General features: G+C 45.9%; 1 long non-coding RNA gene across 1 annotated transcript in view; it reads left to right on the forward strand.

The window, feature by feature from the left end:
• The first annotated feature begins 430 nt into the window (after positions 1 to 430).
• The window catches only part of LOC135975391 (uncharacterized), a 32,439-nt gene continuing 5,455 nt past the window's right edge, over positions 431 to 27,414 (forward strand). Inside the window, exon 1 of the long non-coding RNA XR_010592422.1 lies at positions 431 to 568. This is a non-coding gene — a long non-coding RNA (uncharacterized LOC135975391). The remainder of the gene's footprint in view (positions 569 to 27,414) is intronic.

Genomic DNA, 27,414 nt, shown 5'->3' on the forward strand with positions numbered 1-27,414 from the left:
ATGATGCTTTTTAACATGTGACCTTTTTGTTTGTTTTGTTTTAAAAAATCCTCCTCGGTGTGTGGGGGAGGAGGGGGCAGTTTGGAGCCTGACTCATTATCTTTGAACAAAAAGAACCACAAGTACTCCTGTTCTTTTTGCAGATACAGACTAACACAGCTGCTACTCTGAAACCTATCTGTGAACAGTTGTGGTTGCTAGTACTGAAAACCAACAACATTTCTCTCCTCCACAAATAGCTGTCACTGGCTAGCCCTCTAGGGCAAGCTAGGCTCAGCCTGGCTTGTGACCTGGCAGATATCCCCCAGCTGAATGTGCTAATTATAATGACTTACCCAGCTGTGTAGGATAGGGAAATGATTACATAAACTGAGTAGAGCAGTCATTTAGGAGAGCTGCATAAGGGGGAAATTTCTCTGTCTCTGAGATGGGCCTGGCAAAGGCTGCAGCAGAGAAAAAGTAGCTTGCTGTATGCTGGTGGAGGTTGTACGAAGCAGCATGAAACCCTTCACAGGCAAGCTAGGTCTGTGGAAAGCAGAAAAGTACCAAGAAGCCCTTTGGGAAGAAGGTAGGCCTGGGGAGGGCAGAGCTTAAGCACTAACAAGTGGTGGTCCTTGGCAGGGGACTAGGTAGACCCAGAGGAGGCAGTTAAATGAATGGTGAAGTCTATGGTAATCCTGGAATAGGAGGATGGCATTTTGGATGGTTTGTTGTTTGGGAGAAATTGAGAACTGTGCCCAGCTCAGATGACTAAAAGCAAGAAGGGGCAGGTGAAAGGGAGTAGAAGAACTAAATTTAAAAACATGCCAGAATTGCTCAGCACCTTGGAAAGCCTCTGTGAGGTGGCTACTAGGGAACCAGCTCAGAGCAGAGTCCTGGGGTGGCTGGCTGGGATGGCTGGCTGTGCGTGTGTACAGTACTTTGGTCAGCAGAGAGTGCATCTGGATGGATAACTGTGGTTGCATACTCCCACCCACCCCCCAGCCTGGGTAAGAGGAGAGGGAGCTCTGGCTGTGCCCTGCAGGCTAACTGAGTCACACTATAGTGGGGGAGCAGATTCTGAAGCTGAGGGCACCTCATGAAGAAGGCTCTGCAGGCTGTCCCCTCTCTCCAGCTTGAGTGCCTCCACTGACCATGACTGCAGTAGCATGGCCTGGGGAATGACTTCTCTTGCAAGCAGGCAAGGCTCAGGCCCCTTCGTATTTGTAGGTGAAGACCTACTCATTCCATTCACCCCAACCCACAGGCAGCACAAGTAGATCTCAGAGCTTAAGTGTCATGGTCTGGCTCCAAGATTATACTGTTTACCAAGAGTTGTCCTATGTCCTGCAGCAGCTCCTGTTTCCAGCTTGACTTATGATGTAGCCCCCATAGGGAGCTCCACAAAATCCAGTTCTAATTTGACAAAGGCAGGGATAATGGGAGCAAGGCTGCATCTACAAGAAACGGTTGACCTATAGGGAGCATGTAAAGTAGACTGTAAACTACAGCAGCACTGAGGCTAGTCTCTTACACTGGGACCACACTCAGACTATAGAGTGCCAATGTGGCTTAAGCTCACCTTTACCCTTCACTCAGTTCATAAACAGAATTTCCTGAGACTGCTGCAGACAAAAGTTGGCGGGGAGGGAAGAAGTCAAGGTTTTGTGAAGTCATCTTCTTTCTTCCTCAGGCACCTCTAAAATTCCTCCTTTTCTCTCCATCCTCCCTGCTCTGTGCTATTGTCATATCCAACCTGCCACCGTTTCTTCCTCCTCCTCCTTTCTGCTGTCTTCCCACCCCTTTGCTTCCTTTTTCTCCCCTTCCACATGAAGTTCAAGCTCAGGCCATGTCTACACTAGCCATCTTACAATGGCACAGCTGTACTGATGCAGCTGCCCTGCTATACGATGGCACATGTAGCTGCTTTATGTGGCAGGGAGAGAGCTCTCCTGTCAACATAATAAAACTCAACAAGTGGCAGTAGGAGAAGCTCTCCTGTTGGCATAGCAGTGGGCACATGAAAGCCTATGCTGATGAAACTTTGCTGGGGGGTTCTTCACACCCCAAGTGACATATATGGTAATGTAGACATGGCCTCAGTCTCCTCACCTTCAGGATCTTCACAAATCTGCTTCTGCGTCCACCTCTGCCTTTATCTCATCCTTCTTTTATTTAAACTCTCTTCTTGGCTGCTACCTTTCTCATCTACCTGCTGCTGAATCTATACCTCTTCTTCATGCCACCCATATGCTTGGAACAGCACACCAAGCTCCCTTCCTCTCCTGAAGTGCCCCATCTGTTTGGAGATGAATTTTAGCTCTAGGAAGCCAGGCTCAAAATGGATTTCCACTCTATGTGACATCCACTCATGCCTTCAAAAATGGAAACCCTTCAGGGCAGGGACTTAGCTGCCTCTTTGGCACATTGTCTCTTGTGCAGGGTCATGCATACCTGCAGTACTGTGTAAGTTATTGGAACTGGGACACATGTTATCTTCTTCCATATCAAAGCACTGGAAACATTTCAGCAACAGCATCCTCACGCAATTGTGTAAATCAAGAGACAAGATACAGCCATGAGTAATAAGGCTCTCCAACGCTGCTGCACAGCTGGTATTGGAGCAAATGTATAAAAAGCCAACTTTCCTGGCCTGGACAACATTGCACACAAAGGTTCTCCCCAAGAATGACTTAAAATGAACTCTCAATAAACACAAGATCTTGCAGGGGACAGAGGAATGGATTTCAAGATGGACCTTGCTCACGGTGGCATGGTGACCCAAATCAGTTGGACTCAGTCTCACATGTTGTGTAGAAAGCTTGGCAGACACTTAGTTCCCTAATGTGTTCTCTCACCTTGATGCCCCCATAGTCTCCTCCCCCTGTACCTCCACACTTTCTTAATTCCCGCCTGGAACCCAGGAATGGTGATGAAGGAGCCATTATCCTCTCTGAGGGCAGCCTGGCTTCAACCTTAGTGGAGACTTTCACAGGGTGAGCTGGCTCTTTAGGAGAAGGGTCCAGGGAATTAAGGGCAGAGGGATGTGATAATGGTCATGGGATAAATCCCAGCTATTGGGTGTGTTTTGTTAGTCTATTAAAATATGTATATATTAAATCCAATATGTAGTTTATAAATATATAGCAGCAATTCAAGATGGAGTTTGAACTGCTATCTTGTGACAGCCATCTTGTTGTTTACTGTTTATCATGGCCCAGTCATAAGTGGATCCAATTGTGTTTTCCCGCCACTGGCAACTCCAAGGACAATTTTACCTCAGACTGTTTCCTGCCTTTGCTGGGACTGTACCATATTTTCCTGCTAGTAAAGGCATAAAGGGACTGAACTCAATGACAAGTGGCGCAGTCCATCCCAGTGACTGTGCGTGTGTGGTTCAGGCCTTCACAGCACCAGTGCATTGTTGAAGGGCACCACTGTTCCTGAGGTGAAGAGAAAGGGAAGAAGACATTCCATCTTACCTGCTCCTGTTCCTGGGTACGACATCACCAGAGGGTGTCGGGCTGCTTCTTCCACACTGAGGCATAGAGGGACTCTCCAGTGCTCTTCCTCTGCGGTTTCCAATTACCCAACGAGTGTAGGTCCTGGACTTCGCTGCCCCCACAGACGGCTGATAACATAGTGAGATAAATAGGGTTTTCTCAGTGGGGGTTTATATGTATTCTTGCCAGGGTGATTTGTATTTTGGGCCTGAGCTTCATGCTCCTGTTTTAAAGCTGCTGTTTCACTGTTTTGTATTGTTTATCTAGTTACTGTTTATTCACAATTACCCCTTCCCTGATTTGTAAATTTATCCCCCCCCAGTACACTTACCTGTTGTTTTTACCTATTGCCAGTTTTTATTATTTGCACTACACATAGGGAAGAGGGAGGGAGACCTGTACACCAGTCCACTGGTGACAGACACGGCAGAGGGCGGCTCTGCTCTTCTGAGTAAAAGGGGCTTGTTTTACATCTTGATACCTACATCATTATACATTTAGAGTTACCTTGGCTCCCCTTTGAGGTAACACAGCAGGCCTGGTTTTAAAGAGCAGCCTATACCTGGGCTGGATCTGGGATGCAGTACTCTCTAAAGAGTGGGAAGGTAGCTAAAAGACTGAGAGACAAGAGGTTCTGGGAAGAAATAGGGCAGGTTGGGGTGGCATGTGCAGATAGCCTGGTTGTTTTGGGTTGCCAGGGCTTGGAATCCATAATAGAGGATATGCTGCCACTCATCCCAGAAGAAGGGCAGTGTTGGAAAAGTGTGTTGTGGAAGAAAAGACAGACACTCAGGGAGGAAGGCTTGTGCCTGGTGAGACTGGGGCAGGTCTGTGTGATACTGTAGAAGGGGTGGACTCTCTGTGACTTGGCTGGAAAAACTTAAAGCATTGGTGGCTTTCCATTGGAAAAAGGGAAACTGCGATGTGACATCAAGAGGAAAACTGAGGCAGTAGCTGGGCCTGAAACCAGTCTGGATAGGTCCCTGCTATGGAGATAATGGAAAATAGTGGCCATCTTTACTAGGGACGGTCTCTGGCCATCTTGCTTGAAGGCAGCCTGTGGTTTCAGTCCAACTGATAGTAATGGTAGATGGGGGGGGGCAGTTTTGGATAAGGGTAAAACTTTGCAAGTTAGAAGACAAAATCCAGAAATTCTGAGAACTCTTAAAAAGAATGCACAGTGCAAGACTTGTAGTAAAACTGAGAATTGGCAGCTTTATTTGCATTACATAACAGCAAGGGCAGGGGATCCCTCTCAGGGAGACAGAGCCCAAGTCAGACATGGGGAAATTCACTGGGGCACCTTTGCTCAATCAGGGCAAACTGCAAAGAATGGGGCAGATGATCCCCGAAACTGGTGGTTATTCTAATTAGATCAAGCCAGCAACCAACAGCTTCTACACTACTGGTTACCCCAAAGCCAAAACACAGCTCCCTTATAGCAACCCAGTCTTGGGCTCCCACCAAGAGAGCCACATCAGATAGGATGAGGATTACTGATTATCTTGTTCATCATATAAAAAGTTCTACCAATCCCAAAGAATTGGACACATTACCCACCAGGTCAATGAATATTTCAGATCTTACCCTGTCAGGGTTCCCTCCCCACTCTGAACTCTAGGGTACAGACGTGGGGACCCACATGAAAGACTCCCTAAGCTTATTTCTACCAGCTTAGGTTAAAAACTCCCCAAGGCACAAATTCTCCCTTGTACCTTGGATTAGGTAACGCTGCCACCACCAAGTGATTAGACAAAACTCAGGGAAAGGACCACTTGGAGTTCCTACTTTCCCCTAAAATTCCCCCAAGCCCTACACCCCCTTTCCTGGGGAGGCCTGAGAATGAACAAGATGAGCTCAAACCAACCTTTGGGTTTTTTTAGTAGTCTTAAAAAAACCCATCAGATTTAAAAAAACAAAACAAAACAAAAAAAAACAGAACTTTATTAGAAAGAAAAAAGTTAAAAGAAGCACCTCTGTAAAATTAGAATGGAAGATAATCTCACAGGGCAGTCAGATTTAAAACACAGAGGATTTCCTGCTGGGCAAAACTTTAAAGTTACAAAAAGAAAACCAGGAATATACCTCCCTCTCAGCACAGAGAAAATCACAAGCCAAAATAAAGGTAAGCTAACACATTCCCTTGCTAGTATTTACTAATCCTAATGGAGTTGGATTGCTTGCTTTCTTGATCTGTCTCCGGCAAGCACTCAGAACAGACAGACAAAGAACAGACAAAACAAAGCCTCTCCTTCCCCCCCCCCCCCATTTGAAAGTATCTCGTCCCCTTATTGGTCCTTTTGATCAGGTGCCAGCTAGGTTACCTGAGCTTCTTAACCCTTTACAGGTAAAAGGATTTTGTGCTTCTGTCCAGGAGGGATTTTATAGTACTGTATACAGGAAGGTTGTTACCCTTCCCTTTATATTTGACACATCCAATTACATGCTCACAACCAATTCATATTAACTAAACTAAGATTATTTTAAAAAGAAAAGAGTATTGTGGTTAAAAGATAACTAAACATACATATATGAATACATTTCTTAGGTCAGTTTCATAGTAGAGATGGTGAGCTGCTGAGCTGCAAATTTTTTTTTCCAGAATCAGTTCATCAGGATATAGTCTGAATACGCAGTCCATATATAGCATTTGTTAAAATTCTTCCATGAGAATTAGCAGGGTAATCTAGACTGGAGCTAGAGACCTCAGTCTTGCAACTCAGGCTTCCCCTGACCAAGCTTAAGCAGATCTGAGATACAGGATCCGGGCCCTAGAGTTCTTTTATAGATGTCTGGCAGGCTATTGATATCCTCTTGACTGCAGGTATTCCTTGGGTGAAGAATAGTGGCTGTGAAGTAAAACCCTCCTGTGTATACACAGGTTATTAGTTGCCTTCTTCATAAGGTAATTATCCATGAAGCAGTTCATAGACAGTGCACTACAAACTTCAAAGATAAATATAGACAATGCTATAGTTCCCCCTTTATGTCAATATCCCCTTCTGATCTCTGAATCAATAGAATATAGTAACAGACAGGAACCATCAGATGGACATCATACCAAAAGGATGATCAGCTAGACATCATACCAAAAGGACTGAAGGTAAAAATTCATTACAATCAACATACCACACAGACAATGGTGAGAGATTGTGCCACACACACTCAAAGAAACCGCAGAACCACCTGATCCACATCCTGTACAGCCAACAGGAGAAGATCAAGAATGAGCTTTCAAAACTGGAGACTCATAAAAAACCAACCTTCCACACAAACTTCCTTGGGGCTGGACTTTACAAAAACTAGACAAACCATTTACAGCACACACTTTGCTTCTCTACAGAGGAAAAAGGACTCTAAACGATCTAAACTTCTACATGCCACTTCTACATGCTGCAACAGTGGTTCCCTTAACTCACCCAACAATATTGTTAATCTATCCAGCTATACTCTTAGCCCAGCAGAAGAGTCTGTCCTATCTCGGGGCCTCTCCTTCTGCCCCACCACCCCCACAAACATGATACAGTTCTGCGGTGACCTAGAATCCTACTTTTGCCATCTCTGACTCAAGGAATATTTCCAACACACCACTGAACAGTACACTAACCCACAGAAACCTTCCTATCAATGCTACAAAAAGAAGGATTCTGTGTGGACTCCTCCTGAAGATCAAAACAACAGACTGGACTTCTACATAAAGTGCCTCCACTGATGTGCATGGGCTGAAATTGTGGAAAAGCAGCATCAGTTGCCCCATAACTTCAGCCGTGCAAAACACAATGCCAGTCACAGCCTCAGAAACAACTCTGACATTATAATAAAAAAGGCTGACAATGGAGGCGTTGTAGTCCTCATGAATAGGTCGGAATACGAATGAGAGGCTGCTAGGCAACTGTCTGACACCACATTCTACTAGCCATTACCCTCTGATCTCACTGAGGGTTACCAAAAGAAACTGCACCATCTGCTCAAGAAACTCCCTGAAGAAGCACAGGAACAAATCTACACAGACACACCCCTAGAGCCCCGACCAGGGGTATTCTATCTGCTACCCAAGATCCATAAACCTGGGAATCCTGGATGCCCCATCATCTCAGGCATTGGCACCCTGACAGCAGGATTGTCTGGCTATGTGGACTTTCTCCTCAGGCCCTACGCTACCAGCACTCCCAGCTATCTTTGAGACACCAATGACTACAATCCATTGGTGCTCTTCCAGAAAACATCATCCTGTCCACTATGGATGTAGAAGCTCTCTACACCAACATTCTATACAAAGATGGACTACAAGCCATCAGGAACAGTATCCCCAATAATGTCACAGCAAACCTGATGGCTGAACTTTGTGACTTTGTCCTCACCCACAACTATTTCAGATTTGGGGACAATTTATACCTTCAGGTCAGCGGCACTGCTATGGGTATCTGCATGGCCCCACAGTATGCCAACATTTTTATGGCTGACTTAGAACAAGGTTTCTTCAGCTCTCATCCCCTAGGGCCCCCTACTCTACTTGCACTACATTGATGATATCTTCATCAACTGGACCCATGGGAAGGAGGCCCTTGAGGAATTCCACCAGGATTTCAACAATTTCCACCCCATCATCAACCTCAGCCTGGACCAGTCCACACAAGAGATCCACTTCTTGGACACTACAGTGCTGATAAGCGCTGGTCACATAACCACCACCTTATACTGGAAATTGACCGCTATACTTCCAGCTTTCATCCTGACCACATCACACAATCCATTGTCTACAGCCAAGTTCTAAGATACAACCGCATTTGCTCCAATCCCTCAGATAGAGACAAACACCTACAGGATCTCTATCAAGCGTTCTTAAAACTACAATACCCACCTGGTGAAGTGAAGAAACAGATTGACAGAGCCAGAAGGGTACCCAGAAATCACCTACTACAGGACAGGCCCAACAAAGAAAGTAACAGAACGCCACTAGCACCACCTACAGCCCTCAACTAAAAACCTCTCCAGCGCATCATCAAGGATTTACAACCTATCCTGAAGGACGATCCCTCACTCTCACAGACCTTGGGAGACAGGCCAGTCCTCACTTACAGACAGACCCCCAACCTGAAGCAAATACTCACCAACAACGACACATCACATAACAAAAACACTAACCCAGGAACCAACCCCTGCAACAAACCCCGTTGCCAACTCTGTCCGCATATCTATTCAAGGTACACCATCATAGAGCCAAACCACATCAGCCACACCATCAGGGGCTTGTTCACCTGCACATCTACCAATGTGATATATGCCATCATGCGTCAGCAATGCCCCTCTGCCATGTATATTGGCCAAACCAGACAGTCTCTATGCAAAAGAATAAATGGACACAAAGCAGACATCAAGAATTGTAACATTCAAAAACCAGTAGGAGAGCACTTCAATCTCCCTAGACACTCAATAACAGACTTAAAATTGGCAATTCTTCAACAACAAAAATTTAAAAAACAGACTTCAAGGAGAAACTGCAGAACTGGAATTAATTTACAAACTGGACACCATCAAATTAGGCCTGAATAAAGACTGGGAGTGGATGGGTCACTACAAAAAGTAATTCTCTCTCTGCTGATTCTCACACCTTCTTGTCAACTGTTGGGAATAGGCGACATACACCTTGATTGTATTGGCCTCGTTAGCATTACAAAGGTAATTTTCCCTCTGTTAATGTTCACCCCTTCTTACCAACTGTTGAGAATAGGCCACTTCCACCTTAATTTAATTGGCCTCATTAGCACTGACCCCCTACTTGTTAAGACAACACCCATCTTTTCATGTGCTGTAATATATATTGCTTACTGTATTTTTCACTCATGCATCTGATGAAGCGGGTTTTAGCCCACAAAAGCTTATGCCCAAATACATTTGTAGTCTCTAAGATGCCACAAGAAGTCCTCATTGTTTTTGCTGATACAGACTAACACGGCTACCATTCTGAAATCTGATTACATTGTTACCCTCTAACAAGATATAGATAAGTACCGACCAACACAATAATTATCTTCCAGTTCTCTAGCAATAAAAGCCTACATTTCAAAGCTCTAGTCTATCTAACTCGGCTTTGTTAGCTATTTATAAGGACAAGGCCTAATTACTATTTACATACTTTTCTAATATGTCTTTAAAGGTTGAATTTGGATCAGTTAGCCTCCTAGCAGTGTAACCCTTTCTGCCTTAGTGTCACCTTGATGCAAGAGGGCTCCAAGGACAACCTTTGGGAATACTGCTGTTACAAAGGCAGGAGCAACAGAGCTGAGTGGGGTGAGGGGCACATAAGGAGGAGTGGGATGGGGAGGGTCTAGGTGCCTTAATCAGGAATTGCTCTGCCTGCACTGGAGGATACACTGGCAGCCCCTGAAAATGGGAGGTGGCTTATGCCTCCGCTTGGTCTCTAATGTTGGTACAAGGATGACTCTGGGCTGCAAGCCTCAAATGCTACTGCATTTCCTTTGCCCCAGATCTCTTTTTAAACTACGCCAGTCACTTGGCCACATATATTTGCAAAGTTATTGGTAACTTCACTGCAGTAAACAAATCAAACTGTTGCTGAGACTGAGAATCCCAAGGCCGTGGGGAGCAGGACAGTTCACTGCTGAGGCTGTCTGTTAGAGTAGGACTTCAAGATGTTCTTCCTGAGTTTGGGGTGTGGGAGGGGGCTCTGGACTGGGGCAGGGGACAGTGAGGGCTCCAGCTGGGGGTGTGGGCTCTGAGGTGGGGCTGGGATGAAGGGTTGGGCGTTCAGGAGGGTGCTCTGGGTTGGGACTGAGGGGCTCAGAGGGCAGGAGGGGGATTAAGGCTAGGACAGAGGGTTGGGGTGCAGGAGGAGGTCAGGGGTGCAGGCTCTGGGTGGCGCTTACCTCAAGCAGCTCCTGGAAGCAGCAGCATGTCCCTCCTCTGCAGGGCCGGCTCCAGGGTTTTGGCCACCCCAAGCAGCCAAAAAAAAAAAAAAAAGTCGCGATCTGCGGCGGCAATTCGGCGGAAGGTCCTTCGCTCCGAGCGGGAGTGAGGGACGGTCCGCCGAATTGCCGCCGAATAGCTGGACGTGCCGCCCCTCTCTGGAGTGGCCGCCCCAAGCACCTGCTTGCCAGGCTGGTGCCTGGAGCCGGCCCTGCTCCTCTGGCTCCTATGCAGAGGTACATCCAGGCGGCTATGCATGCTGCCCCGTCCGCAGGCGCCACCCGTGCAGCTCCTGGCCAATGGGAGCTGCAGAGCCGGCGCTTGGGGTGGGGGCAGAATAGAGAGCCCCCTGGCTGCTCCTATGCGTAGGAGCTGGAGGGGGGACATGCTTCTGGCAGGAGCTTGAGGGTCAGATGAAAACGTCTGAAGGGCTGGATGTGGCCCCTGGGCTGTAGTTTGTCCACCCCTGACATAAGCTTTTCTTGTTTCCTTAACTTTGATCCAGTCTTAAGTAGGAGTTTCTTAAACTGCAGGACACAGACGCTGAGTATAGGGAGTGTGTGCTGTCGTCTGAGCATCTCAGAGCAAAAATATGACATTTATTTGTGCTGTGTAAGCGCTACCGGCTTTATGGTTTGCCGGGCAGCCCCCAGACCCTGCGCCCCTGGCCGGCGCTTCCCCAGCGCAGCTAGAGCCCAGGAGGGGAAGCGCCCAGCTGGGGGCGCAGGGTCTGGAGGCTGCCCGGCAAACCGTGAAGCCGGTAGCGCTCGGGCTTCGGGCAGCCCCCATGCCTCCGGACCCTGCACCCCCGGCCGGGCACTTCCCGTCCCGGGCTCCAGCTGCTCTGCTCCTCCCCTGACTCTTCGGCTCTGTTTAAGAGCCGAGTGCTCCGCCTTCGGGCAGCCCCCTTGCCTCCGGACCCCGAGCCGCCGGAGCAGAGCAGCTGGAACCCAGCAGGGGAAGTGCCCGGCCGGCGGCTCGGGGTCTGGAGGCAAGGGGGCTGCCTGAAGCCGGTAGCGCTCGGGCAGCTCGGCTCTTAAACAGAGCCAAAGAGTCAGGGGAGGAGCAGAGCATCAGCGGGAGGGGAAGTGCCCGGCTGGTATTTTCCCGGACATGTTCGGCTTTTTGGCAATTCCCCCCAGACGGGGGTTTGATTACCAAAAAGCCGGACATGTCCAGGAAAAACCGGACGTATGGTAACCCTAGGAAGGGGACACCCTGACATTAGGCCCCTTTTTCTCCCCCCCCCCCACCTCACACAGCAAGCAGGAGGCTCCCAGGAGCAACTCCAAGGCAGAGGGCAGGAACAGCACAAGGCAGTGTGGGGAGAGACACCTGAACTGCCTGGTAATTGATAGCCTGCTGGGCGGCTGCCACATAGGGAACTCAGGGGGAACTGATGGGGGGTTGCCGGTCCACCCTGGTTCCAAGCCCCCACCACTAGCTCCAATGGGCTGCTCTTCCTGCAAGCAGTGGACAAAGCAAGCGGCTGCCAAACAACATTATAAGGGAGCATTGTGCAACTTTAAACGAGCATGTTCTCTAATTCTCAAACTGTGGTCCACGAGCTCCATTCAGGTGGTCAGCGGATAGTTCCCTCTAAGGTGCGTGCCTGGGCGGACGCACATGAGAGAATGAAGTGCCACCCACTTAATTAGTGGAGCCGCGCAGGCATGGCTCCACTAATTAGGTGCCTGGACCCTGGAGAAGATGCACATGTAAGGTGAGGTGGTGGCCTTGGGGCGGAGGGGGTGGGGGGAATTTGGGACGTGCAGGCCTGCGGCGGCCAGAGAAAGAGGTGACTTTCCCCACTCCAGGGCTGTGGCTGCCGGGGAGAGATGGCCGTCCTCCTCAGCCTCAGCTCTGGGGCTACTATGGCAGGGGAGAGTACCCCCTCCTTCCCAGCCCCAGCTCAGGGGCTGCCATGGCGGGGCAGAGAGGGCACATCCACTGCATTAGAAAGGTTAAGACTACTGATATTAAAATATGAGTTGTGTGCTTTTATGTGTAGAACAAAAAAACATTAATTATTATTAAGGGTTTTATTTATATAGCGCTTTTATCCAAAGTGCTTTATAATAGTTAGCTAGCGGTACAAACAACATTTGGAAAGATCATTAAGTGGTCCGCCAACACCTTCAGCAATTTTCAAGTGGTCTGCGGGGAAAAAAAAGTTTGAGAACCACTGCTCTAATTGATCAGCAACGTTACAACAAAACAATGTTAACCGGGACGACTTTAAGTGAGGAAATACTGTATATTGGCTTACAAGGCAGGTGTGTGTGTTGGGGGGACTTGGACCTTTTCTGGGCACTACTAAAAATTATACAAACCTGCCACCCGTGAGCCCTTCTCCTTCCATATGCAGGTCACCTTTTCACTGGGCAACTGAATCTAGAGGCTCAACTGATCTCTGCTGTTCTTTAATACTCTGTCATTTTTTAGGTGCTAAAGAAAAGGGCCCTGCCCAAACCGTTCCTCATAAAAGTGAAATAATTCAAATGTGAGTCATTAGAACTGGAGCATGTTGATAAAAGGGTGTGTGTGACAGAGAAAACGAAAAAGTGAAGGGAGCACGCAAAGCCTCAGGGACAGAGATAATGGATCATCTCTGGGAGTCCAGTCCACCACAGAAAGACAAATCTGAATGAGGAAATACTTGTCACATAGTTTAACTGCTTAAAAATACACGGCTGCTAAAACAACAACACTGCAAATAAAATATCTAGGACAGTCAGTAAAGGAAGTGCCTATGACAGGGCCTTGTAGAAGATATTCTTAAACAATTACATTAAATGATCAGGCCTTTACAGTTCATTCAGCTGTTTCACAGCTTGTTTTCTAGGGGAGCATCTAGTCTGGTCAGGTTGGGCCATTCTAGAAAGCACTAGAACTGATGTCCGTTTTGCTCCCTACCAGTTCTTCTAGGAAGCGTTGGATTTCCAGAGGTTAAACTGTGAGGCAAGTTGTTACTACCAATTCTCATCACAAGAGATGGTTTAGATCAGTCGTTCTCTACCAGGGGTGCAGGGCCCCTAGGGGGCTGAGAGGAGGTTTCACGGGGTCGGCCAAGCAGGGCCAACATTAGACTAGCTGGGGTCTAGGGCAGAAAGCTGAAGCCCCACCACATGGGGCTGAAGCCCAGAGCCCTGAACCAGGGACAGCTCCAGGCACCAGCGCAGCAAGCGCGTGCCTCGGGTGGCAAGCCGCGGGGGGCAGCCTGCTAATCACTGTGAGGGCGGCAGGCAGGCGGCTTTCAGCGGCATGCCTGCGGGAGGTCCGCCAGTCCCACGTGGCACCGGTGGATCTCATGTAGGCATGCCGCCGAATCCGCATGACCAGCGGACCACCCGCAGGCGCTCTGCCGAAAGCCGCCTGCCTGCCGTGCTTGAGGTGGCAAAAATCATAGAGCCGCCCCTGCCCTGAACCCTGCCGCCTGAGGCTGAAGCCAAAGCCTGAGTGTACTGCTTCGCTATGGTACAAAGTGGCAATGACGTCATTTTCTCATCGCACACAGCCACTACTTGTTCTGACAGGCTGTTTATAGCTTACGCCAGCTCTGCGTTGTGGGCACAAGTATACTGCTTCACTATGGTACAAAGTGGCAATGATGTCATTTTTCTTGTTGCGTGCAGCCGTTACCCGTTCTGACAGGCTGTTTATAATGCTAAGTTTACTATTTTTCGGACTAACTATTTTTGTTGAGTTGTTTCAGATCTAAGACTCTGGTAACTGCTGCTGCATCATTTCACTAATACTTTGTGTCAATTGTGTGTGTACGTTAAGTATTTGAGGCACTAGTACTGTATATACCTGCTGCTCTGAAATAATTAAAGGTCCCTTGTACAAACTAATGAATAATCAAAGGGAAAAATCCTTCTTGTTTGGACTCTGATCTAGTATTGGAGCAGGAAAGCATTGGATAGAGAGCTCAGAGGGCTGCTACTAGTGGTTGATCTTCAGCTCCCATCATACACTCAGAATTTTTTTTCCATGCACATGTTCTGTTCCAATATTTTCTGACATGATATGACCGACAAATGTATTTAGTTGGGTTAGATGCCGTCTAACAGTAACACTACCAGAGACGACAAGACCAGGTTATCAACAGCAGTCTTTTTTCCTACCAAATGACTAATTATAAACTACTTTCCCCTTAGTTACCAACCAGTTCTTACTTTTAATGTAAAATGTTAAACCAAGATGATATGACAGTTACACACAATGCACGTTCATGTAAGTGTATGGCCCTGAATCTCAACTCTGAAAATTTGGCTTTTTTGGGCTTGTTTCTTATAACTGCTCAGCACAGATACCATAACTGTGTGTATATAAATTGGGTAACTGTAAACAGAAGGAATGTGGTCCCACTCAGCTGAATTCTACAGTACTCAGTAACTATACATGCAGATTAGGTGTGCAGTTGTATGTGTTTTGCACATACAATTATGCACCAAACAATCTTAAAAATCAGACCGGAGTTTTGCTGTTTTAGGTATAAGATTCTTACCACCACTTATTACTCTATTGCAGAGGTTCTTAAAGTGGGGGTCAGGACCCCTCAGAGGGTCACGAAGTTATTACATGGGGGGTCACGAGCTGTCAGCCTCCATCCCAAACCCCACTTTGCATCCAGCATTTATAATGGGGTTAAATATATAAAAAAGTGTTTTTAATTTATAAGGGGGGGTCCCACTCAGAAGCTTGCTATGTAAAAGGGGTCACCAGTACAAAAGTTTGAGAACTACTGCTCTATTATAATGAAGTTTGATAGTGCCATCTGTTGGTGGAATTGGAAATGCAAGTAACACTTGCTAAAGCAAAACTGTATAAACTGTCCTCTACTAACTTTCATAATACCAAAGATGTGAATAAAAGGGAAAGCTTCTAATAGTTGTTCTTTAGTTTGTGAATTATTTCAAGCTGAGATATTGCATATAAGATTGAGGTTTTCTATTTATTTTGATTTATACAACAAATAAAGTTGCCGGTTGCTGTGGATTAAAAACTTTAAATTTAGTCACAAAAAGTTGAGAGTGTAGGAGGAAGATGGTGGACAGAGGAAATTAACCTATGATACAGAAGGTGAAGTGCCACAGTACAAATGTTAATAGTATGTAGATTTTTGTTGTTGTCTAATGTTAAGGTTCCAAACTTGCAGCAGGTTCTGGATTTGCTGGTTCCAATCCACTCTGTAGTTTCTAGGTTTGGGGTACATAAGAATGGCCATACTGGGTCAGACCAAAGGTCCATCAAGCCCAGTATCCTGTCCTCTGACAGTAGCCAATGGCAGGTGCCCCAAAGGGAATGAACAGACAGGTTATCATCAAGTGATCCATGCCCTGTCACCCAATCCCAGCTTCTGGCAAACAGAGGCTAGGGACGCCATTTCTGCCCATCCTGGCTAATAGCCATTGATTGGACCGTTCTTCCATAAATCTATCTAGCTCCCTTTTGAACCCCATTATAGTATTGGCTTTCACAACATCCTCTGGCAAGGAGTTCCAGAGGTTGACGGTGTGTTGCATGAAAAAATACTTTCTTGTTTGTTTTAAACCTGCTATTATTAATTTCATTTAGTGGCCCCTTGTTCTTGTATTATGAGGAGTAAATAACACTTCCTTATTTACTTTCTCTATACCACTCATGATTTTATAGAGCTCTATCATATCCCCCCCTTAGTTGCCTCTTTTCCAAGCTGAAAAGTCCCAGTTTTATCAATATCTCAGTATTTTATTATATGGAGATATACCTATCTCATAGAGCTGAAAGGGACCTTGAAAGGTCATTGAGTCCAGTCCCCTGCCTTCACAGCAGGACCAAGTACCATCCCTGACAGATTTTTGCCCCAGATCACTAAATGGCCCCCTTAAGGATTGAATTCACAACCCTAGGTTTAGCAGGCCAATGCTCAAATCACTGAACTATCCCTCCCCCTTCCTCATGTGCAAGCTGTTCCATACCCCTAATCATTTTTGTTGCCCTTTTATGAACCTTTTCCAGTTCCAATAGGTCTTTTTTGAGATGGGGTGACCGCATCTGCACGAAGTATTCAAGATGTGGGTGTACCATGGATTTATATAGAGGCAATATGATATTTTCTGTCTTATTATCTATCCCTTTCTTGATGATTCCCCAACATTCTGTTCGTTTTTTTGACTGCTGCTGCACATTGAGTGGATGTTTTCAGAGAACTATCCACAATGACTCCAAGATCTCTTTCTTGAGTGGTAACAGCTAATTTAGACCCCATCATTGTATATGTATAGTTAGGATTATGTTTTCCAATGTGCATTACTTTGCATTTATCAACATTAAATTTCATCTGCCATTTTGTTGCCCAGTCACCCAGTTTTGTGAGATCCTTTTGTAGCTCTTTGCAGTCTGCCTGGGACTTAATGATCTTGAGTAGTTTTGTATCATCTGCAAATTTTGCCACCTCACTGTTTACCTCTTTTTCCAGATCGTTTATGAATATGTTAAATAGGACTGGGCCCAGTACAGACCTCATGCTGTGACTTGGGGTGGGAGGAGCCTGCATCTCCCAGCTCTCTTCCCCCACCTTCACACATCCCCCAGCACTGCAATTCCTCCCATGCCTTCTTCGTGCATCTTTGTCAGTTGCTCACGTTCAGGGCCTGGGGTTACATAAGAGCAGCCATACTGGGTCAGATCAAAGGTCCATCTAGCCCAGTATCCTGTCTTCCAACAGTGGCCAATGCCAAGTGCCCCAGAGGGAAGAAACAGAACAGGTAATCACCAAGTGATCCATCCCCTGTCGCCCGTTCCCAAGGTTGTCCAGGGTGGAGGGGCCCCTACACCTAAGTTGCTGCCTTGCCCCAGTGGGCCTCTCCCCAGCAGCTCCTCTTCAGTGTGTCACAGTTCAACTTCTGCCGGGTTGGCAGTGGTGTGAACAGGAATACACATGTGGCTAGATGTGAGCGCTCTCTGTGGCTACCAGCCCCAGCAGGGGCGGATTAACAAATTTGCTGCCCCTAGGCCGTCAAAAAATTGCCGACCCCCCCCCCCCCCCCGCCAGCTCACCTCCGCTCCCCCCGCGGCAAGCTGGGGAGGGAGGGGGAAGAAGGGGAGTTGTGGCGCGCTCGGGGGATGGCGGCAGTGGAGCAGGGGTGAGCTGAGACGGGCCGGGGAGTGGTTCCGCCCCCCCATTACTCTCCGCGCCCGCGGGCCCTAGCTCACCTCTGCTCCGCCTCCTCCAAGCGCGCTGCAACTCACTTCTCCCTCCCTCCCTCCCAGCGCGGCAAGCCTGGGAGGGAGGTGGAAGGAGGGAAGCGCGGCGCGCCTGGGGGAGGAGGCGGACCGGGGATTTGGGGAAGGGGTGGAGTTGGGGAGGGGGCAAGAGCAAATTTGCCAACCTAGGCCTAGGCCCTTGTTGGCCTAGGCGATAATATGCCACTGAGCCCCAGCCCAGACAGCCCCCACATCCCAGTCACCAGATGCCTGGTTCTAAGCATTGATGTAATCCTTATATGTGATCAGATTACATCTCCATGCACTGGGTATATAGGACCCTGGAAGATTGGTCCCTATCTACTGTACTAGTCTGGGGGGGGGAATCCTTTTATATCTCCAGGGAGGGGCTGGCAGGGCCAGCGTAACCACTAGGCGAACTAGGCGGCTGCCTAGGGCGCCGAGATTTGGGGGTGCCAAAAGAGGTGCCCCCAAATTTTTTTTTACACTATTGCTGGAGAATGAATGAATAAAGAAAAGAGAAACGTTGTTGAACTTGCATTTTAACTTGTCGTACTTCTCTCGTACATTACAGCTATAGCCTACACCAGCTCTCCATTGTGGGCACAAGTGTACTGCTTCACTACAGTACAAAGTGGCAATGACGTCATTTTCTCATCGCGCGCAGCCGTTACCGGTTCTGACAGGCTGTTTATAATGCTAAGTTTACTATTTTTTGGAGGTTGTCAACTGAGGCTAACTATTTTTGTTGAGTTGTTTCAGATCTAAGACTCTGGTAATTGCTGCTGCATCATTTCACTAATACTTTGTGTCAATTGTGTGTGTATGTTAAGTATTTGAGTGTATATGTTTATCATGTGCGAATATGCATGTGTAGGTTGTTGAAATTTGTCATTTTGATATTGTTAGTTGTTGTATGACGGAGTATCCGCCATTCTAATTTTATAAATTTTATTAATAACAATAATTGGATATTCTAAAGGTAGAATAAAATGTAGTAGCTTTTGATATGAAGGAATGAAGGAAGAAAGTATATGTGAACAATGCCACATTATAGAGTATTCATTTTTGAAAGTTTATGATAAGCGATGCTCCGGGGGGGGGGGGGGGGGCACAAGGTGGAAGTTTCGCCTAGAGCGCAAAATATCCTTGCACCGGCCCTGGGGGCTGGCACCCCCACCTCCCTTTGTCTCTCCAAACTTCTGGGTTCTAACTTGAAATCCCACTCTGTTTGGACCCCCATCACCTCATGGACCCTGCTGTGACTGTACCACTAGCACCACTGTAGTTACACCACAGGACTGTATCTCAGGACCCCTTGGTCAAATGACTCCAGTTTTGGATGACTGAGCTTACCCCAAATCCCCATAACGCATACGAAATTTCAAGGCTATCCCAATATCCATGTGGATTTTAGAGCACTTAGAGTTGTTCTTTAAGCAACAAGGGCTTCCTGACCTTAGCTATAGTGCAGGGGTTCTCAAACTGGGGGTTGGGACCCCTCAGGGGGTCGCGAGGTTATTACATAGGGGGTTGCAAGCTGTCAACCTCCACCCAAACCCTGCTTTGCCTCCAGCATTTATAATGGTGTTAAATATATTAAAAAGTGTTTTTAATTTATAAGAGGTGTCGCACTCAGAGTCTTGCTATGTGAAAGGGGTCACCAGTACAAAGGTTTGAGAATCACTGCTATAGTGGAACAGATGCTCCCCGGAATCACAGATGGCTGAATAGATTTTAAAAAAAACAACACACAATTCTGTGCAGCAACAAAGGATGAGAAATTCCAGTCCAAATAAAAAATCAATAGTTTCTGGGGAAAAAACTGAAAAAAGAAAAGAAACAAGGCTTTAGAATGTGTCTAGTTCTTTCAGTTTTGTTCATCAGACCCTTTTGTAAATGCACATATGGAATCGGGTCAGCCAGTGCAAGATTGTTTCCAGAGGCCTTACTTAGCTAAATGTGAGTCACTTCTTTTAAGAGAAGTACAATATACAAGGAAATCCATTTTAGAGTTCCCTCTGTTCTGGCTTTGTAAATGGACAGTCAATTATCTCTGTGATGCAGAAGGGAATTAGTGATGGATGTGTTCATGTTGAAATCAGAAGTGTGTTGAAACTGCATGTCTGCATCATTTCTACCTACCAGAAGTCTGTGTCACTGCCTCAGTTCCTGACTTAATCTGAAACTTCTCCAGAAATGCCCTGTAGAGCTGAGAGCCCCTAGTTCCTCTTGGAGGAAAGTAGGGAGCTTTAATTATTTATTACACCACTTGGCAAATTCTCTCATTTCTACCCAATGGGAACAGAAGCCAATAGTTTCTCTCCTCCTTCAAATCTCTCTTCATAACTGCTTTTGCCCGCTTTTCCATCATAATTGCCATTCCAGCACTAACTGCTCCAGCTCTGCCACCGTGTCAGAATACAAATCTTGTTTTAAAATAAAAAATGCGCGCACACATTCTCTCTCATCATGTATATGTACACAGCCCTAATAAATCTTGTTTGTTTTCATTTAAAAATCAATGCTTTCCTGAGCTCAATATTCCCTTTTTTCCTTGTATTCTGCTAACATTTTAACTTCCTTGACTGCCCAACCTCTGTCAGTCTTTTTTCATTTCTCTGTTAGATCTAATTTAAATTCACTGTGGGCCACTGGCCTGGTCCTATGTGTTGTTAAAGTGCCATGTGCACCCATGCAAATAATGAATATGAAGGATCTAAGGCTGAAAGAGTCTTTCTCAGAAACAGTTTATTAATCTCACGTCTCAGAATGCAATTGGTATGTGAGTTACAGGTTCCCAAGATCCGAGCTAACAGTTTTGGATACGACCATTCTCTGCTACTCAGGGAACAAATGGAGCAGGAGCCCTAGTGTTCTGCCCTTAATAAGGCTTATCTCCCCCAGGTTTACACTAAAATTAAGTTTCAGAGTGGTAGCCGTGTTAGTCTGTATCAGCAAAAAGAACGATGAGTATTTGTGGCACCATAGAGACTAAAATTTATTTGAGCATAAGCTTTCATGGGCTTTATTCTTTATTCAAGTCTTTATTCAAGCCTAATTTAATGGTGTCCAGTTTGCAAATTAATTCCAATTCTGCAGTTTCTGGTTGGAAGTTTTTTTGTTGCAGTATTGCGACTTTGAGGTCTGTAATCGAGTGACCAGGGAGGTTGAAGTGTTCTCCGACTGGTTTTTGAATGTTATAATTCTTGATGTCTGATTTGTGTCCATTTATTCTTTTGCATAGAGACTGTCTGATTTGGCCAATGTACATGAATGTACATAAATTATGCTTGAATAAAGACTGGGAGTGGCTGGGTCATTACACAAAGTAAAACCTATTTCCCCATGGTAATTTCCCCCCCCCCCCCCCGCCGCCCCCACTGTTACTCACACCTTCTTGTCAACTGTTGGAAATGGGCCATTCTGATTATCACTACAAAAGTTTTTTTTCTCCTGCTGATAATAGCCCACCTTAACTGATTACTCTCGTTATAGTTAGTATGGCAACACCCATTTTTTCATGTCCTCTGTGTATATATATCTTCCTACTGTATTTTCCACTGCATGCATCCGTTGAAGTGGGTTTTAGCCCATGAAAGCTTATGCTCAAATAAATTTGTTAGTCCCTAAGGGCTGGTCTACACCGGCTGGGGGAAATTGATCTAAGATACGCAACTTCAGCTATGCTATTCGCGTAGCTGAAGTCAAAGTATCTTAGTTCGACTTACCTGGCCGTCCTCACGGTGGCAAGTCGACCACCGCGACTTCCCCATCGACTCCGCTTACTCCTCCTGCCGAGGTGGAGTACAGGTATCGATTCAGGGATCAATTTATGGTGTCTAGACGAGATGCGATAAATCGATCCCCGATAGATTGATTACTACCCGCCGATCTGGCTGGTAGTGTAGACGTGGCCTAAGGCCTAAGTACTTCGCGTTCTTTTTACTAAAATTAAGTGTACAGAGAAGTGGTTGGGAACCTATGGCCCAGCCAGATACTCAAAGCTCAAATGTATCCTGCAGCAGCTGTAGGCAAGGAGATGTCTATGCTGCTGATAAAAGCCAAGTGAGGCTATAACACTGTATTCGGGAGCTGCCCATTTATTTTGTGTTATTGATTTTCTAGCATCTCTTTCTCCTTTAGGCATCAGTGCTTGTGGCTTTGACCATCACCTTTTTCCCCTAAAGTATTTTGTGATGCTCTGTGTTTCCACCAACAGGGCACATCACCTTGGATTTGTGATCTCTGAACACAATGTCAAGAATACATTGTTCAGTACTGCTCTAGTATGGTAGTTTTGTTTATTTAACTAATTAAATTACTATCATGGAAAGCCCCCTTCTCTAGAAGCTCCCAGGGTGGTGGCTCTTACAAAACTCAGTACAGATCCAACCAGCTGAGCAGAGACCAGAGGCAGGTGCTTGCCATGCGATGTGTGAGGAGGAGAGCAGGGGCTGGAAAGCTTTTCCTGTGCCTGGAGTATTTCCTTTTATCTTTTTCTTTCCTTTCATAAACCAAATAGCTTTATTTTTCTGGCATTGTTCCAGCTGGCCGCTAGGTGTCAGCATGAGGCCTACTGAGGAACTATATTTGTGTGAAACATGTTTGGTTCAATCCATCACAGTAGGCAGCACTTTAAGGTAGGTAATACGGTGGTAAAAAGTAGGGTGACCAGATAGAAAGTATGAAAAATTGGGGACGGGGTGGGGGGTAATAGGCGCCTATGTAAGAAAAAGCCCCAAATATGGGAACTGTCCCTATAAAATCGTGATATCTGGTCACCCTGATTAAAATAGATTGAGCCTCGGACTCATGCATATTGTCTGGGGTAGTGCTGTGTTTCTGGGCAAGGGTTTCAAATGCTGTTTAAAGGCAAGATGAGCAGAGGCTTTGCTGGCTTGTCACCTTGGTTCTCATTTTTTCCACATCACAAATTATAGTACAAGTTGGGACAATTATCTGTGTATGTGGGACATCTATGAAAGGCTTAATTGGCTCTGACGTTATACTCGGTAACTCTGCCCTGCCCTCTGGAGCACAGATAACCTAACAACTGTTCTAATGATGGCCCTGTTCCAGTCTTGTTTTTAACTGGCTGAATAGATAGTGCTGGAGCTAGGGGTGCGGGGTGTGCTGCTGCACTCTATGGCTTGACGTGGTTTCCATTATACACAAGGTTTACAGTTTGGTTCAATGGCTCTCACCACCCCCACTATAAAAATTGTTCAGCACCCCTGGCTGAGTATGCTGTCAGTCACTACCTTGATGGGGAGACATTTCTGTGAAAGCTGATCTGATCTGATTCTAGCTACAGTGATGTCCCAGTGCTCTTGTCCTTTCTTGCAGATGAATTAACCTCGCTTAACAACCTTATCTCTAGATGGATTATTCCCAACACAATGCCAGACTCTAATTGCATCTACTATTAGCTAGAATGTTGGGATCAGGCCTTACATGCGATTTTGGCTGGGCAGTTCAGAAATATCCACCTTTCTGCTTTCATTTTAGGCATCTGAACACCTGCTCCTGCCGAAACCCCAGGGTGGTCCACAGATTGGGGGAAGATGAGCATTCATCCCCCCAAGTTGCATACATGGACTGCATGCTCAGAGACTACCTACCAGATTGGGGTACATTCAGAATCTAACTTCTCCCCACCCATAACTTCTAGCCCAGTGGTAAGAGCATTCACCTAGGATGAGGGAGACCTAGGTTCAATTCCCCCTTCTCTGGGCAGAGGGGGAGAAAGGATTTGAACAGGGGTCTCCCAACTCTCAGTACCGTGCTCTGACCACTGAGTTTTGGGATATTCTGATGTGGGGCTCCTTCATTCTTTCCTGTTGAAGCTATTCCAACTGTGGATAATAATGAAAGAGTGATTAGAGCAGGGGGACTCAACCTGGGGTCTCCCACCTCCCGGGGATGCCCTAACCACTAGACTACCATGTCATTCTCCCTCTCTATGTCCCAGTGACTGTTCAACTGTGGATAAATAATTAAATAGTCATTGGACTGGGGTGGGGGAAGGACTATGTAATTAAATAATATAATTATATTATAATTAAAGTGTTCTCTCTCTCCTCCTATTTCTAGTACCTAGATCTCAGTAAAGATTCTTGTAATAATTTACATCTGCATTTAAGGATAGAGGACACTATTCACTCTCTGTGGTCATCATTGATACCTAGGCTCTGGACTCCTGGTGGCGGAAAGCCCAAATAAGGGATGGTGTTTACAGGTGGCGCAAATTGCCCATATCCCCTGATCCACTGAGGACCCTGGAGCTAGTTGGTACAGCGCAATGGCTGAATGGGCCTGGCTGGTGGTGGGTCATGATTCAGTGCATCTCCTGGGCAGCCCTTGCTAGTGGTTTTCATATGGATCTAAAGTTTAAAACTTAAAGCTGCTCTCCTCTGACAGACACACCTTGGGAGAAAGCAGCAGTGCAGTCACCGCCTGTTCTTGGGGCCGACTTTCCCTCCTGGTGCAGCTATCCCCACCACTATGGAATACAACTTACACTTCCTGTGCCAGTGTGAGGGCAGTGGAGCTCAGTGAGTTATGCACATTTATTAATGGAATAACAGAAGTAGTAAGAACATAGGCTGAGTTTTAACTTGTGGAGCAGGGAGAAATCTTTATCTTTGGTAAACACTTGTCTTATTTTCCAGCAGTGTTCTTTACCTGGATCAAGGACTCAATCTGTGGCCAGTGTAGAGTGTAGTTCACACTGCCCCATTCCAATGTGTAGTTATCGCTTTATTGCCGCAAAAGGGAATGATTTATGCTTTCTTCTTTCATTTACCTTTCCAACATTTATACTGTGCTTACTGCCATAGTATCTTGTGCAAGGTGAGGTGGTAATTGTCCAGTCCTTTATGTATCCTTCTTAGCTATTGTGTATTTATCAAATACAGTTATAAACTGACATTGTTTTGTTTACTACAAAATTACCATCTTCAGAGCCCAGTCTAACAGAACTGGATGCCTGCTAAATCTCCTTGATTGGTTTCCTTGTGTGGAGGATGGTTAGATTAGATTCACCTTTACAGACTTAAAATCTGAGAACCAGTTGGTAAGAGTCAAGATAAGGTAGATCTCCTGGCCAATCATGGGGATGCATCCAGCTGGCCTTTCATGCTGTCTTCATGGAGTTCTCTCTGTGCAGTTGCAGCCTTCCTTCTAGCTCTTCTAATCCTGGATCTTCTAGTGGTATCCACAGTAGTTGACACATGAACTCTGCCTGAACACTCCTGGGTTGTTGGTTCCTCCTACAGAACCTCATTGACTACACCTTCGCTGTCTTTTATGAGACTCTTTATTCCTCCCTTCTCTGACAGTCCTCTGGGCTCTCTTTGGTCCCTTCTTCTCTATCTCTCTAGTTGTTCCCTAGGTGACCTCTCTCTAATTTTCATGGTTTAGTTAACACCTCTACATTGATGATTCCAAAATATCCCTGTCCATACTCATCCTCTCCCTTCTGGTCTTATGAATTTCTGCAGGTCCCTCAGATGACTCTCATGGATAGCTCATGCACTATTTTATCAAACTCAGACTCTACATGGTCATAGCTGACCTTCTGATGTTTTCTTCTGAAAGCCTCCTGCCCCTTTTTTTGTCAATAACTGCACACCCTATCTCATCTAGGGTTGTAGTCTGAGCCACCTCTGATTCCCTTTTCCCCTATACCTACAGCAAAGTTCTTGCCAAATCCTATACCAGCAGCTTCTAAGGGAACATTTATCCTTTGTTCCCACTGCTAAAACCCTGACATGGGACTTTGTGACCTTTCTGTGATGGCTATAACCTCCTCTCCTAGTATCTCTGCTTCTCTCCTTGTCCCTCTCCAGGTTGGTTTGTTTTTCTCGAAGTATTGCACTGAAAGTAATCTTCCTTGCCCACCACTCTGTCATTTCCCCTTTTTGAGTCTTCTCACAGGCTTACTCCCATTTCTGCATCAAGTCTGGTCTTCTCATTCTTCTATTCAGTGCTGTACAGTGCTGTGACCCTACCTGCTTCTCAGTGCCTTTCCCTCTTACATTTCATCTTGTGGTCTGCCCAGTCTCTTCTTCATTCACTCTTTGTCCTCCTCCTCTTTGTGCCCCTGTGCCTACTTATATTGGTCCCTTTGCTTGGAACAGCCTCCTTCTTTCAAATCACTCCTTTAAGGTAATTGTGCACTATATTGCTCCTCTGCATAAAGAAGGCCTTCAAGTGTTTAGTCATCTTAATTATTTTCCCTGCTTGTTTTTTACATTAGAAATTCATATCTTGTTTATCCAGTGGGTCATAGAAGATTCTAGGGATGATTAGGGACCATGACCTCACAAGGAACTGAAACTTGAATAATTTAAGGGGAAGAGATTTGATTTCTTTATTCAAACTGTTTAAAATGTGTTGTCACTTCTGTTAAATCTTGAGGGACATGCCCACACGCATGAGAAATTCTCTATCCAGCCTCTTCAATTTAGAGCTGAAGAGTCCTTCAGCAAAGACCGAGAAATAAGACTTGATAGTTCTAAGATATAAAGCAAGCAGAAAAATGTAGATTAAAAAAAAAAACACACACAAAAACCCACTTGATCCATCAGTAAAATGCAATACCCCCACAAACTTTTTGCATCAATGTTACCGGATGCCTCTTTCAGTAATACCTGATATTTTAACATTTCTGTTGTGTCTGGCTATGTTGGGACTGAAGTGAATAGGAGCTGCATCTGTCTCAGCATAGGAATCTCCTCTGTAGCTCTACCTATGTGTTTTAAAGTGTCATGCCCACCTGTGGCATTATATCAGTAACATAAAATAAATACATTAATGGAGATATCCCATCTCCTAGAACTGGAATGGACCTTGAGGTCATTGAGTCCAGCCCCCTGCCTTCACTAGCAGGATCAAGTACTGATTTTGCCCCAGATCCCTAAGTGGCCCCCTCAAGGATTGAGCTCACAACCCTGGGTTTAGCAGGCCAATACTCAAACCACTGAGCTATCCCTTGGCTTGTGTCTTTTGTCTCACATCCAGTTACAGGAATGTTACATCTATCAGCAGCACAAAGTAGTGCTGCACCCTTCAGACAAACAATTTTTAGAAGCCTGTAGTATACCCATTCAGCGTTTAGACTGCTAGTATCTGTTATCCATTAGACAGAGCCATTGTGCTATATAAAAGTTAGCAATAAAGACATGTTTGGTAAACTTGTGGTGATCTTGTTACTCACACCCATTTATAAGCTGTTGAGTACATTTATTTCATTCCTATCATTGTTCATTACCAAGATATGTGCCCAGAGAATTTAGTCACCCTTCAGCACTGTTACAAACAGCATTTCATATTGCAGCTGGCTGGTGTGGGAGGTGGACATCTTCACTACTGGAGTAGTTCCGGGGTTTATTCTTTCTGTAGAATATTTCAACACTTAGCAGTTACAAGAACAGGAGTACTTGTGGCACCTTAGAGACTAACAAATTACCTTTAGTCCTTTTGGTATGATGTCCATCTGCTTGCATTTGACACGGCTGCTACTCTGAAACTTAGTAGTTACAGAGTTTCTGAAACACTATTCACACTAGACCATTTCTGCATAACAGAGACAAGATAGTACTTTCCTTCCTACCTAGATGTTTGTACTGTGCTTGTGAGCATGATAGCTGGGTGCCTGAATCAGGGGAGACAAGTGTGTGTGGCCCCGGAAGGGTCACATGGCCCTCCACAATTGCCTGGGGCAGGCAAGGGCCCAGCAGGAGCCAGAGCTTGAGTGTGGAATGTGATGAGTTCTGTGCTGCTAAGT

Source organism: Chrysemys picta, chromosome 13, assembly GCF_011386835.1.
Source record: "Chrysemys picta bellii isolate R12L10 chromosome 13, ASM1138683v2, whole genome shotgun sequence".
In the NCBI taxonomy this organism is placed as follows: Eukaryota; Metazoa; Chordata; order Testudines; family Emydidae; genus Chrysemys; species Chrysemys picta.